The following is a 14220-nucleotide window of genomic DNA, read 5'->3' as shown; positions in this document are numbered from 1 at the left end:
CATGTCTTCTTAACGGGAGTCCAGGTGGCCATCTCCACAAATGGACTTTTCAGAATCCTTGGGTGGCACCGTAGTCGGAAACCAATTCTGGTTATCGCTTCTCGGCCTTTTGGCTAAGATCAAGTGTAGTATCTGTTCTTATCAGTTTAATATCTGATACGTCCCCTATCTGGGGACCATATATTAAATGGATTTTTAGAACAGGGAGATGGAAAAAGAGCTTGCTCTGTCCACTCCACGCATTGACCTGTATTGCAGTATCTCCAGGACCGGTGCACCCCTTCTTAAATGCAGTTTCTAAAATCAGAAAGAATTGAATTCAATGCTTTTTGTTCATTTTGCTTGTTTGTCGGATTTTGGGATGGACTCTTTGGCTTTGCTTTTCTTCTCCTCATTGGATTTTTCATGTTAAAAGTTGCAGAAGCCAGATGACAAGCTCATTTTGGTTCAACTTCAGCAACTGTGCATTGCATTGCCATGTAATGTAATGTAATGCAATGCTATCTATCTAGCTCTCCCTCTATACTTCCTTTTGGATAAACAGACATATTAGGCAAGCATTTTGGAGCTTTCACCTAAATAACTACAGGTGGTGAGATAAGCTGCACAATATAATTGACCTTTCAGTATATTGTTGCACACACACCATCTATTTAGCAAATGCCCTTGTTATCAACAGCAGCCTTTTAAACTCACCTGAGCTAACAGGTATGTGAGCTGGTTACTCTGCTGCGCTTAAAATTTCTTTTTTGGTTTGCTACAATGCCTTTTCTGAAACGTTGTCTCCCTCTGCTGGAACACTGACTTCTTTCATTTAATGCCTGCGGACTATAAAAGAGAAACCAACCCAAAAAGTTTGGTTGATTAGTCTGTGGCATTCTTTTAAACTGTTGCTTATGGCGGTCTCTGTGAGCTTCTCAGTGACATTCAGCCATCCAGGTATCCCGCATGCAGTAGACGGAATGTGGCAATGGAACGCTGGCTGCACGGGTCATAATAGGCTCTGAGCCTTTATATACCTGCGCACAGCAGCAGCCACCTTCAGTCTGCTGCTGGACAGCCAGCAGCAGCAGCAGCAGGAGAGGTAATTAATCAGCAACCCTCCTGCTAAGGGTAGACAGCTGCTCGTTCCACCCCCCCCCCGCCTTAATTAGTTCTCCTCCCTTCCAACGGTGTTGAGGCGGGTGGGAACAGCCGGGGGTTGAGGGTACTGTGCTAAAAGAGGTGGAGTTATGCAGATCTAAAACGCGTGGATTGCAGCAGCAGCAAGCCGAAAAGTGCAGGCATGTGAGGGATCTAGAGGTTGACAGCATGTCTTCTTAACGGGAGTCAAGGTGGCCATCTCCACAAATGGACTTTTCAGAATCCTTGGGTGGCACCGTAGTCGGAAACCAATTCTGGTTATCGCTTCTCGGCCTTTTGGCTAAGATCAAGTGTAGTATCTGTTCTTATCAGTTTAATATCTGATACGTCCCCTATCTGGGGACCATATATTAAATGGATTTTTTGAACAGGGAGATGGAAAAAGAGCTTGCTCTGTCCACTCCACGCATTGACCTGTATTGCAGTATCTCCAGGACCGGTGCACCCCTTCTTTAATGCAGTTTCTAAAATCAGAAAGAATTGAATTCAATGCTTTTTGTTCATTTTGCTTGTTTGTCGGATTTTGGGATGGACTCTTTGGCTTTGCTTTTCTTCTCCTCATTGGATTTTTCATGTTAAAAGTTGCAGAAGCCAGATGACAAGCTCATTTTGGTTCAACTTCAGCAACTGTGCATTGCATTGCCATGTAATGTAATGTAATGCAATGCTATCTATCTAGCTCTCCCTCTATACTTCCTTTTGGATAAACAGACATATTAGGCAAGCATTTTGGAGCTTTCACCTAAATAACTACAGGTGGTGAGATAAGCTGCACAATATAATTGACCTTTCAGTATATTGTTGCACACACACCATCTATTTAGCAAATGCCCTTGTTATCAACAGCAGCCTTTTAAACTCACCTGAGCTAACAGGTATGTGAGCTGGTTACTCTGCTGCGCTTAAAATTTCTTTTTTGGTTTGCTACAATGCCTTTTCTGAAACGTTGTCTCCCTCTGCTGGAACACTGACTTCTTTCATTTAATGCCTGCAGACTATAAAAGAGAAACCAACCCAAAAAGTTTGGTTGATTAGTCTGTGGCATTCTTTTAAACTGTTGCTTATGGCGGTCTCTGTGAGCTTCTCAGTGACATTCAGCCATCCAGGTATCCCGCCTGCAGTAGACGGAATGTGGCAATGGAACGCTGGCTGCGCGTGTCATAATAGGCTCTGAGCCTTTATATACCTGCGCACAGCAGCAGCCACCTTCAGTCTGCTGCTGGACAGCCAGCAGCAGCAGCAGCAGGAGAGGTAATTAATCAGCAACCCTCCTGCTAAGGGTAGACAGCTGCTCGTTCCACCCCCCCCCCCGCCTTAATTGGTTCTCCTCCCTTCCAACGGTGTTGAGGCGGGTGGGAACAGCCGGGGGTTGAGGGTACTGTGCTAAAAGAGGTGGAGTTATGCAGATCTAAAACGCGTGGATTGCAGCAGCAGCAAGCCGAAAAGTGCAGGCATGTGAGGGATCTAGAGGTTGACAGCATGTCTTCTTAACGGGAGTCCAGGTGGCCATCTCCACAAATGGACTTTTCAGAATCCTTGGGTGGCACCGTAGTCGGAAACCAATTCTGGTTATCGCTTCTCGGCCTTTTGGCTAAGATCAAGTGTAGTATCTGTTCTTATCAGTTTAATATCTGATACGTCCCCTATCTGGGGACCATATATTAAATGGATTTTTAGAACAGGGAGATGGAAAAAGAGCTTGCTCTGTCCACTCCACGCATTGACCTGGTATTGCAGTATCTCCAGGACCGGTGCACCCCTTCTTTAATGCAGTTTCTAAAATCAGAAAGAATTGAATTCAATGCTTTTTGTTCATTTTGCTTGTTTGTCGGATTTTGGGATGGACTCTTTGGCTTTGCTTTTCTTCTCCTCATTGGATTTTTCATGTTAAAAGTTGCAGAAGCCAGATGACAAGCTCATTTTGGTTCAACTTCAGCAACTGTGCATTGCATTGCCATGTAATGTAATGTAATGCAATGCTATCTATCTAGCTCTCCCTCTATACTTCCTTTTGGATAAACAGACATATTAGGCAAGCATTTTGGAGCTTTCACCTAAATAACTACAGGTGGTGAGATAAGCTGCACAATATAATTGACCTTTCAGTATATTGTTGCACACACACCATCTATTTAGCAAATGCCCTTGTTATCAACAGCAGCCTTTTAAACTCACCTGAGCTAACAGGTATGTGAGCTGGTTACTCTTCTGCGCGTAAAATTTCTTTTTTGGTTTGCTACAATGCCTTTTCTGAAACGTTGTCTCCCTCTGCTGGAACACTGACTTCTTTCATTTAATGCCTGCAGACTATAAAAGAGAACCCAACCCAAAAAGTTTGGTTGATTAGTCTGTGGCATTCTTTTAAACTGTTGCTTATGGCGGTCTCTGTGAGCTTCTCAGTGACATTCAGCCATCCAGGTATCCCGCCTGCAGTAGACGGAATGTGGCAATGGAACGCTGGCTGCGCGTGTCATAATAGGCTCTGAGCCTTTATATACCTGCGCACAGCAGCAGCCACCTTCAGTCTGCTGCTGGACAGCCAGCAGCAGCAGCAGCAGGAGAGGTAATTAATCAGCAACCCTCCTGCTAAGGGTAGACAGCTGCTCGTTCCACCCCCCCCCCCCGCCTTAATTGGTTCTCCTCCCTTCCAACGGTGTTGAGGCGGGTGGGAACAGCCGGGGGTTGAGGGTACTGTGCTAAAAGAGGTGGAGTTATGCAGATCTAAAACGCGTGGATTGCAGCAGCAGCAAGCCGAAAAGTGCAGGCATGTGAGGGATCTAGAGGTTGACAGCATGTCTTCTTAACGGGAGTCCAGGTGGCCATCTCCACAAATGGACTTTTCAGAATCCTTGGGTGGCACCGTAGTCGGAAACCAATTCTGGTTATCGCTTCTCGGCCTTTTGGCTAAGATCAAGTGTAGTATCTGTTCTTATCAGTTTAATATCTGATACGTCCCCTATCTGGGGACCATATATTAAATGGATTTTTAGAACAGGGAGATGGAAAAAGAGCTTGCTCTGTCCACTCCACGCATTGACCTGGTATTGCAGTATCTCCAGGACCGGTGCACCCCTTCTTTAATGCAGTTTCTAAAATCAGAAAGAATTGAATTCAATGCTTTTCGTTCATTTTGCTTGTTTGTCGGATTTTGGGATGGACTCTTTGGCTTTGCTTTTCTTCTCCTCATTGGATTTTTCATGTTAAAAGTTGCAGAAGCCAGATGACAAGCTCATTTTGGTTCAACTTCAGCAACTGTGCATTGCATTGCCATGTAATGTAATGTAATGCAATGCTATCTATCTAGCTCTCCCTCTATACTTCCTTTTGGATAAACAGACATATTAGGCAAGCATTTTGGAGCTTTCACCTAAATAACTACAGGTGGTGAGATAAGCTGCACAATATAATTGACCTTTCAGTATATTGTTGCACACACACCATCTATTTAGCAAATGCCCTTGTTATCAACAGCAGCCTTTTAAACTCACCTGAGCTAACAGGTATGTGAGCTGGTTACTCTGCTGCGCTTAAAATTTCTGTTTTGGTTTGCTACAATGCCTTTTCTGAAACGTTGTCTCCCTCTGCTGGAACACTGACTTCTTTCATTTAATGCCTGCAGACTATAAAAGAGAAACCAACCCAAAAAGTTTGGTTGATTAGTCTGTGGCATTCTTTTAAACTGTTGCTTATGGCGGTCTCTGTGAGCTTCTCAGTGACATTCAGCCATCCAGGTATCCCGCCTGCAGTAGACGGAATGTGGCAATGGAACGCTGGCTGCGCGTGTCATAATATGCTCTGAGCCTTTATATACCTGCGCACAGCAGCAGCCACCTTCAGTCTGCTGCTGGACAGCCAGCAGCAGCAGCAGCAGGAGAGGTAATTAATCAGCAACCCTCCTGCTAAGGGTAGACAGCTGCTCGTTCCACCCCCCCCCCCCCGCCTTAATTGGTTCTCCTCCCTTCCAACGGTGTTGAGGCGGGTGGGAGCAGCCGGGGGTTGAGGGTACTGTGCTAAAAGAGGTGGAGTTATGCAGATCTAAAACGCGTGGATTGCAGCAGCAGCAAGCCGAAAAGTGCAGGCATGTGAGGGATCTAGAGGTTGACAGCATGTCTTCTTAACGGGAGTCCAGGTGGCCATCTCCACAAATGGACTTTTCAGAATCCTTGGGTGGCACCGTAGTCGGAAACCAATTCTGGTTATCGCTTCTCGGCCTTTTGGCTAAGATCAAGTGTAGTATCTGTTCTTATCAGTTTAATATCTGATACGTCCCCTATCTGGGGACCATATATTAAATGGATTTTTAGAACAGGGAGATGGAAAAAGAGCTTGCTCTGTCCACTCCACGCATTGACCTGGTATTGCAGTATCTCCAGGACCGGTGCACCCCTTCTTTAATGCAGTTTCTAAAATCAGAAAGAATTGAATTCAATGCTTTTTGTTCATTTTGCTTGTTTGTCGGATTTTGGGATGGACTCTTTGGCTTTGCTTTTCTTCTCCTCATTGGATTTTTCATGTTAAAATTTGCAGAAGCCAGATGACAAGCTCATTTTGGTTCAACTTCAGCAACTGTGCATTGCATTGCCATGTAATGTAATGTAATGCAATGCTATCTATCTAGCTCTCCCTCTATACTTCCTTTTGGATAAACAGACATATTAGGCAAGCATTTTGGAGCTTTCACCTAAATAACTACAGGTGGTGAGATAAGCTGCACAATATAATTGACCTTTCAGTATATTGTTGCACACACACCATCTATTTAGCAAATGCCCTTGTTATCAACAGCAGCCTTTTAAACTCACCTGAGCTAACAGGTATGTGAGCTGGTTACTCTGCTGCGCTTAAAATTTCTTTTTTGGTTTGCTACAATGCCTTTTCTGAAACGTTGTCTCCCTCTGCTGGAACACTGACTTCTTTCATTTAATGCCTGCAGACTATAAAAGAGAAACCAACCCAAAAAGTTTGGTTGATTAGTCTGTGGCATTCTTTTAAACTGTTGCTTATGGCGGTCTCTGTGAGCTTCTCAGTGACATTCAGCCATCCAGGTATCCCGCCTGCAGTAGACGGAATGTGGCAATGGAACGCTGGCTGCGCGTGTCATAATAGGCTCTGAGCCTTTATATACCTGCGCACAGCAGCAGCCACCTTCAGTCTGCTGCTGGACAGCCAGCAGCAGCAGCAGCAGGAGAGGTAATTAATCAGCAACCCTCCTGCTAAGGGTAGACAGCTGCTCGTTCCACCCCCCCCCCGCCTTAATTGGTTCTCCTCCCTTCCAACGGTGTTGAGGCGGGTGAGAACAGCCGGGGGTTGAGGGTACTGTGCTAAAAGAGGTGGAGTTATGCAGATCTAAAACGCGTGGATTGCAGCAGCAGCAAGCCAAAAAGTGCAGGCATGTGAGGGATCTAGAGGTTGACAGCATGTCTTCTTAACGGGAGTCCAGGTGGCCATCTCCACAAATGGACTTTTCAGAATCCTTGGGTGGCACCGTAGTCGGAAACCAATTCTGGTTATCGCTTCTCGGCCTTTTGGCTAAGATCAAGTGTAGTATCTGTTCTTATCAGTTTAATATCTGATACGTCCCCTATCTGGGGACCATATATTAAATGGATTTTTAGAACAGGGAGATGGAAAAAGAGCTTGCTCTGTCCACTCCACGCATTGACCTGGTATTGCAGTATCTCCAGGACCGGTGCACCCCTTCTTTAATGCAGTTTCTAAAATCAGAAAGAATTGAATTCAATGCTTTTTGTTCATTTTGCTTGTTTGTCGGATTTTGGGATGGACTCTTTGGCTTTGCTTTTCTTCTCCTCATTGGATTTTTCATGTTAAAAGTTGCAGAAGCCAGATGACAAGCTCATTTTGGTTCAACTTCAGCAACTGTGCATTGCATTGCCATGTAATGTAATGTAATGCAATGCTATCTATCTAGCTCTCCCTCTATACTTCCTTTTGGATAAACAGACATATTAGGCAAGCATTTTGGAGCTTTCACCTAAATAACTACAGGTGGTGAGATAAGCTGCACAATATAATTGACCTTTCAGTATATTGTTGCACACACACCATCTATTTAGCAAATGCCCTTGTTATCAACAGCAGCCTTTTAAACTCACCTGAGCTAACAGGTATGTGAGCTGGTTACTCTGCTGCGCTTAAAATTTCTTTTTTGGTTTGCTACAATGCCTTTTCTGAAACGTTGTCTCCCTCTGCTGGAACACTGACTTCTTTCATTTAATGCCTGCAGACTATAAAAGAGAAACCAACCCAAAAAGTTTGGTTGATTAGTCTGTGGCATTCTTTTAAACTGTTGCTTATGGCGGTCTCTGTGAGCTTCTCAGTGACATTCAGCCATCCAGGTATCCCGCCTGCAGTAGACGGAATGTGGCAAGGGAACGCTGGCTGCGCGTGTCATAATAGGCTCTGAGCCTTTATATACCTGCGCACAGCAGCAGCCACCTTCAGTCTGCTGCTGGACAGCCAGCAGCAGCAGCAGCAGGAGAGGTAATTAATCAGCAACCCTCCTGCTAAGGGTAGACAGCTGCTCGTTCCACCCCCCCCGCCTTAATTGGTTCTCCTCCCTTCCAACGGTGTTGAGGCGGGTGGGAACAGCCGGGGGTTGAGGGTACTGTGCTAAAAGAGGTGGAGTTATGCAGATCTAAAACGCGTGGATTGCAGCAGCAGCAAGCCGAAAAGTGCAGGCATGTGAGGGATCTAGAGGTTGACAGCATGTCTTCTTAACGGGAGTCCAGGTGGCCATCTCCACAAATGGACTTTTCAGAATCCTTGGGTGGCACCGTAGTCGGAAACCAATTCTGGTTATCGCTTCTCGGCCTTTTGGCTAAGATCAAGTGTAGTATCTGTTCTTATCAGTTTAATATCTGATACGTCCCCTATCTGGGGACCATATATTAAATGGAATTTTAGAACAGGGAGATGGAAAAAGAGCTTGCTCTGTCCACTCCACGCATTGACCTGGTATTGCAGTATCTCCAGGACCGGTGCACCCCTTCTTTAATGCAGTTTCTAAAATCAGAAAGAATTGAATTCAATGCTTTTTGTTCATTTTGCTTGTTTGTTGGATTTTGGGATGGACTCTTTGGCTTTGCTTTTCTTCTCCTCATTGGATTTTTCATGTTAAAAGTTGCAGAAGCCAGATGACAAGCTCATTTTGGTTCAACTTCAGCAACTGTGCATTGCATTGCCATGTAATGTAATGTAATGCAATGCTATCTATCTAGCTCTCCCTCTATACTTCCTTTTGGATAAACAGACATATTAGGCAAGCATTTTGGAGCTTTCACCTAAATAACTACAGGTGGTGAGATAAGCTGCACAATATAATTGACCTTTCAGTATATTGTTGCACACACACCATCTATTTAGCAAATGCCCTTGTTATCAACAGCAGCCTTTTAAACTCACCTGAGCTAACAGGTATGTGAGCTGGTTACTCTGCTGCGCTTAAAATTTCTATTTTGGTTTGCTACAATGCCTTTTCTGAAACGTTGTCTCCCTCTGCTGGAACACTGACTTCTTTCATTTAATGCCTGCAGACTATAAAAGAGAAACCAACCCAAAAAGTTTGGTTGATTAGTCTGTGGCATTCTTTTAAACTGTTGCTTATGGCGGTCTCTGTGAGCTTCTCAGTGACATTCAGCCATCCAGGTATCCCGCCTGCAGTAGACGGAATGTGGCAATGGAACGCTGGCTGCGCGTGTCATAATAGGCTCTGAGCCTTTATATACCTGCGCACAGCAGCAGCCACCTTCAGTCTGCTGCTGGACAGCCAGCAGCAGCAGCAGCAGGAGAGGTAATTAATCAGCAACCCTCCTGCTAAGGGTAGACAGCTGCTCGTTCCACCCCCCCCCCCGCCTTAATTGGTTCTCCTCCCTTCCAACGGTGTTGAGGCGGGTGGGAACAGCCGGGGGTTGAGGGTACTGTGCTAAAAGAGGTGGAGTTATGCAGATCTAAAACGCGTGGATTGCAGCAGCAGCAAGCCGAAAAGTGCAGGCATGTGAGGGATCTAGAGGTTGACAGCATGTCTTCTTAACGGGAGTCCAGGTGGCCATCTCCACAAATGGACTTTTCAGAATCCTTGGGTGGCACCGTAGTCGGAAACCAATTCTGGTTATCGCTTCTCGGCCTTTTGGCTAAGATCAAGTGTAGTATCTGTTCTTATCAGTTTAATATCTGATACGTCCCCTATCTGGGGACCATATAATAAATGGATTTTTAGAACAGGGAGATGGAAAAAGAGCTTGCTCTGTCCACTCCACGCATTGACCTGGTATTGCAGTATCTCCAGGACCGGTGCACCCCTTCTTTAATGCAGTTTCTAAAATCAGAAAGAATTGAATTCAATGCTTTTTGTTCATTTTGCTTGTTTGTCGGATTTTGGGATGGACTCTTTGGCTTTGCTTTTCTTCTCCTCATTGGATTTTTCATGTTAAAAGTTGCAGAAGCCAGATGACAAGCTCATTTTGGTTCAACTTCAGCAACTGTGCATTGCATTGCCATGTAATGTAATGTAATGCAATGCTATCTATCTAGCTCTCCCTCTATACTTCCTTTTGGATAAACAGACATATTAGGCAAGCATTTTGGAGCTTTCACCTAAATAACTACAGGTGGTGAGATAAGCTGCACAATATAATTGACCTTTCAGTATATTGTTGCACACACACCATCTATTTAGCAAATGCCCTTGTTATCAACAGCAGCCTTTTAAACTCACCTGAGCTAACAGGTATGTGAGCTGGTTACTCTGCTGCGCTTAAAATTTCTTTTTTGGTTTGCTACAATGCCTTTTCTGAAACGTTGTCTCCCTCTGCTGGAACACTGACTTCTTTCATTTAATGCCTGCAGACTATAAAAGAGAAACCAACCCAAAAAGTTTGCTTGATTAGTCTGTGGCATTCTTTTAAACTGTTGCTTATGGCGGTCTCTGTGAGCTTCTCAGTGACATTCAGCCATCCAGGTATCCCGCCTGCAGTAGACAGAATGTGGCAATGGAACGCTGGCTGCGCGTGTCATAATAGGCTCTGAGCCTTTATATACCTGCGCACAGCAGCAGCCACCTTCAGTCTGCTGCTGGACAGCCAGCAGCAGCAGCAGCAGGAGAGGTAATTAATCAGCAACCCTCCTGCTAAGGGTAGACAGCTGCTCGTTCCACCCCCCCCCCCGCCTTAATTGGTTCTCCTCCCTTCCAACGGTGTTGAGGCGGGTGGGAACAGCCGGGGGTTGAGGGTACTGTGCTAAAAGAGGTGGAGTTATGCAGATATAAAACGCGTGGATTGCAGCAGCAGCAAGCCGAAAAGTGCAGGCATGTGAGGGATCTAGAGGTTGACAGCATGTCTTCTTAACGGGAGTCCAGGTGGCCATCTCCACAAATGGACTTTTCAGAATCCTTGGGTGGCACCGTAGTCGGAAACCAATTCTGGTTATCGCTTCTCGGCCTTTTGGCTAAGATCAAGTGTAGTATCTGTTCTTATCAGTTTAATATCTGATACGTCCCCTATCTGGGGACCATATATTAAATGGATTTTTAGAACAGGGAGATGGAAAAAGAGCTTGCTCTGTCCACTCCACGCATTGACCTGGTATTGCAGTATCTCCAGGACCGGTGCACCCCTTCTTTAATGCAGTTTCTAAAATCAGAAAGAATTGAATTCAATGCTTTTTGTTCATTTTGCTTGTTTGTCGGATTTTGGGATGGACTCTTTGGCTTTGCTTTTCTTCTCCTCATTGGATTTTTCATGTTAAAAGTTGCAGAAGCCAGATGACAAGCTCATTTTGGTTCAACTTCAGCAACTGTGCATTGCATTGCCATGTAATGTAATGTAATGCAATGCTATCTATCTAGCTCTCCCTCTATACTTCCTTTTGGATAAACAGACATATTAGGCAAGCATTTTGGAGCTTTCACCTAAATAACTACAGGTGGTGAGATAAGCTGCACAATATAATTGACCTTTCAGTATATTGTTGCACACACACCATCTATTTAGCAAATGCCCTTGTTATCAACAGCAGCCTTTTAAACTCACCTGAGCTAACAGGTATGTGAGCTGGTTACTCTGCTGCGCTTAAAATTTCTTTTATGGTTTGCTACAATGCCTTTTCTGAAACGTTGTCTCCCTCTGCTGGAACACTGACTTCTTTCATTTAATGCCTGCAGACTATAAAAGAGAAACCAACCCAAAAAGTTTGGTTGATTAGTCTGTGGCATTCTTTTAAACTGTTGCTTATGGCGGTCTCTGTGAGCTTCTCAGTGACATTCAGCCATCCAGGTATCCCGCCTGCAGTAGACGGAATGTGGCAATGGAACGCTGGCTGCGCGTGTCATAATAGGCTCTGAGCCTTTATATACCTGCGCACAGCAGCAGCCACCTTCAGTCTGCTGCTGGACAGCCAGCAGCAGCAGCAGCAGCAGCAGGAGAGGTAATTAATCAGCAACCCTCCTGCTAAGGGTAGACAGCTGCTCGTTCCACCCCCCCCCCCGCCTTAATTGGTTCTCCTCCCTTCCAACGGTGTTGAGGCGGGTGGGAACAGCCGGGGGTTGAGGGTACTGTGCTAAAAGAGGTGGAGTTATGCAGATCTAAAACGCGTGGATTGCAGCAGCAGCAAGCCGAAAAGTGCAGGCATGTGAGGGATCTAGAGGTTGACAGCATGTCTTCTTAACGGGAGTCCAGGTGGCCATCTCCACAAATGGACTTTTCAGAATCCTTGGGTGGCACCGTAGTCGGAAACCAATTCTGGTTATCGCTTCTCGGCCTTTTGGCTAAGATCAGGTGTAGTATCTGTTCTTATCAGTTTAATATCTGATACGTCCCCTATCTGGGGACCATATATTAAATGGATTTTTAGAACAGGGAGATGGAAAAAGAGCTTGCTCTGTCCACTCCACGCATTGACCTGGTATTGCAGTATCTCCAGGACCGGTGCACCCCTTCTTTAATGCAGTTTCTAAAATCAGAAAGAATTGAATTCAATGCTTTTTGTTCATTTTGCTTGTTTGTCGGATTTTGGGATGGACTCTTTGGCTTTGCTTTTCTTCTCCTCATTGGATTTTTCATGTTAAAAGTTGCAGAAGCCAGATGACAAGCTCATTTTGGTTCAACTTCAGCAACTGTGCATTGCATTGCCATGTAATGTAATGTAATGCAATGCTATCTATCTAGCTCTCCCTCTATACTTCCTTTTGGATAAACAGACATATTAGGCAAGCATTTTGGAGCTTTCACCTAAATAACTACAGGTGGTGAGATAAGCTGCACAATATAATTGACCTTTCAGTATATTGTTGCACACACACCATCTATTTAGCAAATGCCCTTGTTATCAACAGCAGCCTTTTAAACTCACCTGAGCTAACAGGTATGTGAGCTGGTTACTCTGCTGCGCTTAAAATTTCTTTTTTGGTTTGCTACAATGCCTTTTCTGAAACGTTGTCTCCCTCTGCTGGAACACTGACTTCTTTCATTTAATGCCTGCAGACTATAAAAGAGAAACCAACCCAAAAAGTTTGGTTGATTAGTCTGTGGCATTCTTTTAAACTGTTGCTTATGGCGGTCTCTGTGAGCTTCTCAGTGACATTCAGCCATCCAGGTATCCCGCCTGCAGTAGACGGAATGTGGCAATGGAACGCTGGCTGCGCGTGTCATAATAGGCTCTGAGCCTTTATATACCTGCGCACAGCAGCAGCCACCTTCAGTCTGCTGCTGGACAGCCAGCAGCAGCAGCAGCAGGAGAGGTAATTAATCAGCAACCCTCCTGCTAAGGGTAGACAGCTGCTCGTTCCACCCCCCCCCCCCCCCGCCTTAATTGGTTCTCCTCCCTTCCAACGGTGTTGAGGCGGGTGGGAACAGCCGGGGGTTGAGGGTACTGTGCTAAAAGAGGTGGAGTTATGCAGATATAAAACGCGTGGATTGCAGCAGCAGCAAGCCGAAAAGTGCAGGCATGTGAGGGATCTAGAGGTTGACAGCATGTCTTCTTAACGGGAGTCCAGGTGGCCATCTCCACAAATGGACTTTTCAGAATCCTTGGGTGGCACCGTAGTCGGAAACCAATTCTGGTTATCGCTTCTCGGCCTTTTGGCTAAGATCAAGTGTAGTATCTGTTCTTATCAGTTTAATATCTGATACGTCCCCTATCTGGGGACCATATATTAAATGGATTTTTAGAACAGGGAGATGGAAAAAGAGCTTGCTCTGTCCACTCCACGCATTGACCTGGTATTGCAGTATCTCCAGGACCGGTGCACCCCTTCTTTAATGCAGTTTCTAAAATCAGAAAGAATTGAATTCAATGCTTTTTGTTCATTTTGCTTGTTTGTCGGATTTTGGGATGGACTCTTTGGCTTTGCTTTTCTTCTCCTCATTGGATTTTTCATGTTAAAAGTTGCAGAAGCCAGATGACAAGCTCATTTTGGTTCAACTTCAGCAACTGTGCATTGCATTGCCATGTAATGTAATGTAATGCAATGCTATCTATCTAGCTCTCCCTCTATACTTCCTTTTGGATAAACAGACATATTAGGCAAGCATTTTGGAGCTTTCACCTAAATAACTACAGGTGGTGAGATAAGCTGCACAATATAATTGACCTTTCAGTATATTGTTGCACACACAACATCTATTTAGCAAATGCCCTTGTTATCAACAGCAGCCTTTTAAACTCACCTGAGCTAACAGGTATGTGAGCTGGTTACTCTGCTGCGCTTAAAATTTCTTTTATGGTTTGCTACAATGCCTTTTCTGAAACGTTGTCTCCCTCTGCTGGAACACTGACTTCTTTCATTTAATGCCTGCAGACTATAAAAGAGAAACCAACCCAAAAAGTTTGGTTGATTAGTCTGTGGCATTCTTTTAAACTGTTGCTTATGGCGGTCTCTGTGAGCTTCTCAGTGACATTCAGCCATCCAGGTATCCCGCCTGCAGTAGACGGAATGTGGCAATGGAACGCTGGCTGCGCGTGTCATAATAGGCTCTGAGCCTTTATATACCTGCGCACAGCAGCAGCCACCTTCAGTCTGCTGCTGGACAGCCAGCAGCAGCAGCAGCAGCAGCAGGAGAGGTA

The 14220-nt window shown here is 45.0% G+C and overlaps 11 non-coding genes across 11 annotated transcripts; all 11 read left to right on the top strand.

Moving 5' to 3' along the window:
- Nucleotides 1-93: 93 nt before the first annotated feature.
- LOC141210450 (U2 spliceosomal RNA) lies at nucleotides 94-283 on the top strand. The gene has a single exon (XR_012280618.1). It is a non-coding gene; the product is annotated as a U2 spliceosomal RNA (small nuclear RNA).
- Nucleotides 284-1403: 1120 nt separating this feature from the next.
- LOC141210445 (U2 spliceosomal RNA) lies at nucleotides 1404-1593 on the top strand. Its single transcript, XR_012280613.1, has one exon. It is a non-coding gene; the product is annotated as a U2 spliceosomal RNA (small nuclear RNA).
- Nucleotides 1594-2714: 1121 nt separating this feature from the next.
- On the top strand, nucleotides 2715-2905 carry LOC141208628 (U2 spliceosomal RNA). The gene has a single exon (XR_012278850.1). It is a non-coding gene; the product is annotated as a U2 spliceosomal RNA (small nuclear RNA).
- A 1122-nt stretch (nucleotides 2906-4027) lies between these two features.
- Nucleotides 4028-4218, top strand: LOC141208627 (U2 spliceosomal RNA). The gene has a single exon (XR_012278849.1). It is a non-coding gene; the product is annotated as a U2 spliceosomal RNA (small nuclear RNA).
- Nucleotides 4219-5341: 1123 nt separating this feature from the next.
- LOC141208625 (U2 spliceosomal RNA) lies at nucleotides 5342-5532 on the top strand. The gene has a single exon (XR_012278847.1). It is a non-coding gene; the product is annotated as a U2 spliceosomal RNA (small nuclear RNA).
- Nucleotides 5533-6652: 1120 nt separating this feature from the next.
- Nucleotides 6653-6843, top strand: LOC141208624 (U2 spliceosomal RNA). The gene has a single exon (XR_012278846.1). It is a non-coding gene; the product is annotated as a U2 spliceosomal RNA (small nuclear RNA).
- Nucleotides 6844-7961: 1118 nt separating this feature from the next.
- On the top strand, nucleotides 7962-8152 carry LOC141210050 (U2 spliceosomal RNA). The gene has a single exon (XR_012280230.1). It is a non-coding gene; the product is annotated as a U2 spliceosomal RNA (small nuclear RNA).
- A 1121-nt stretch (nucleotides 8153-9273) lies between these two features.
- On the top strand, nucleotides 9274-9464 carry LOC141210093 (U2 spliceosomal RNA). The gene has a single exon (XR_012280271.1). It is a non-coding gene; the product is annotated as a U2 spliceosomal RNA (small nuclear RNA).
- A 1121-nt stretch (nucleotides 9465-10585) lies between these two features.
- On the top strand, nucleotides 10586-10776 carry LOC141208623 (U2 spliceosomal RNA). The gene has a single exon (XR_012278845.1). It is a non-coding gene; the product is annotated as a U2 spliceosomal RNA (small nuclear RNA).
- Nucleotides 10777-11903: 1127 nt separating this feature from the next.
- Nucleotides 11904-12094, top strand: LOC141210215 (U2 spliceosomal RNA). Its single transcript, XR_012280389.1, has one exon. It is a non-coding gene; the product is annotated as a U2 spliceosomal RNA (small nuclear RNA).
- A 1125-nt stretch (nucleotides 12095-13219) lies between these two features.
- Nucleotides 13220-13410, top strand: LOC141208622 (U2 spliceosomal RNA). The gene has a single exon (XR_012278844.1). It is a non-coding gene; the product is annotated as a U2 spliceosomal RNA (small nuclear RNA).
- The last annotated feature ends 810 nt before the right edge of the window (nucleotides 13411-14220 follow it).

Source organism: Phyllobates terribilis, unplaced genomic scaffold, assembly GCF_046119375.1.
Source record: "Phyllobates terribilis strain yellow unplaced genomic scaffold, ASM4611937v1 Scaffold_169__1_contigs__length_4117513, whole genome shotgun sequence".
NCBI lineage: Eukaryota > Metazoa > Chordata > Amphibia > Anura > Dendrobatidae > Phyllobates > Phyllobates terribilis.
This window is presented reverse-complemented; position numbering and strand designations above follow the sequence as displayed.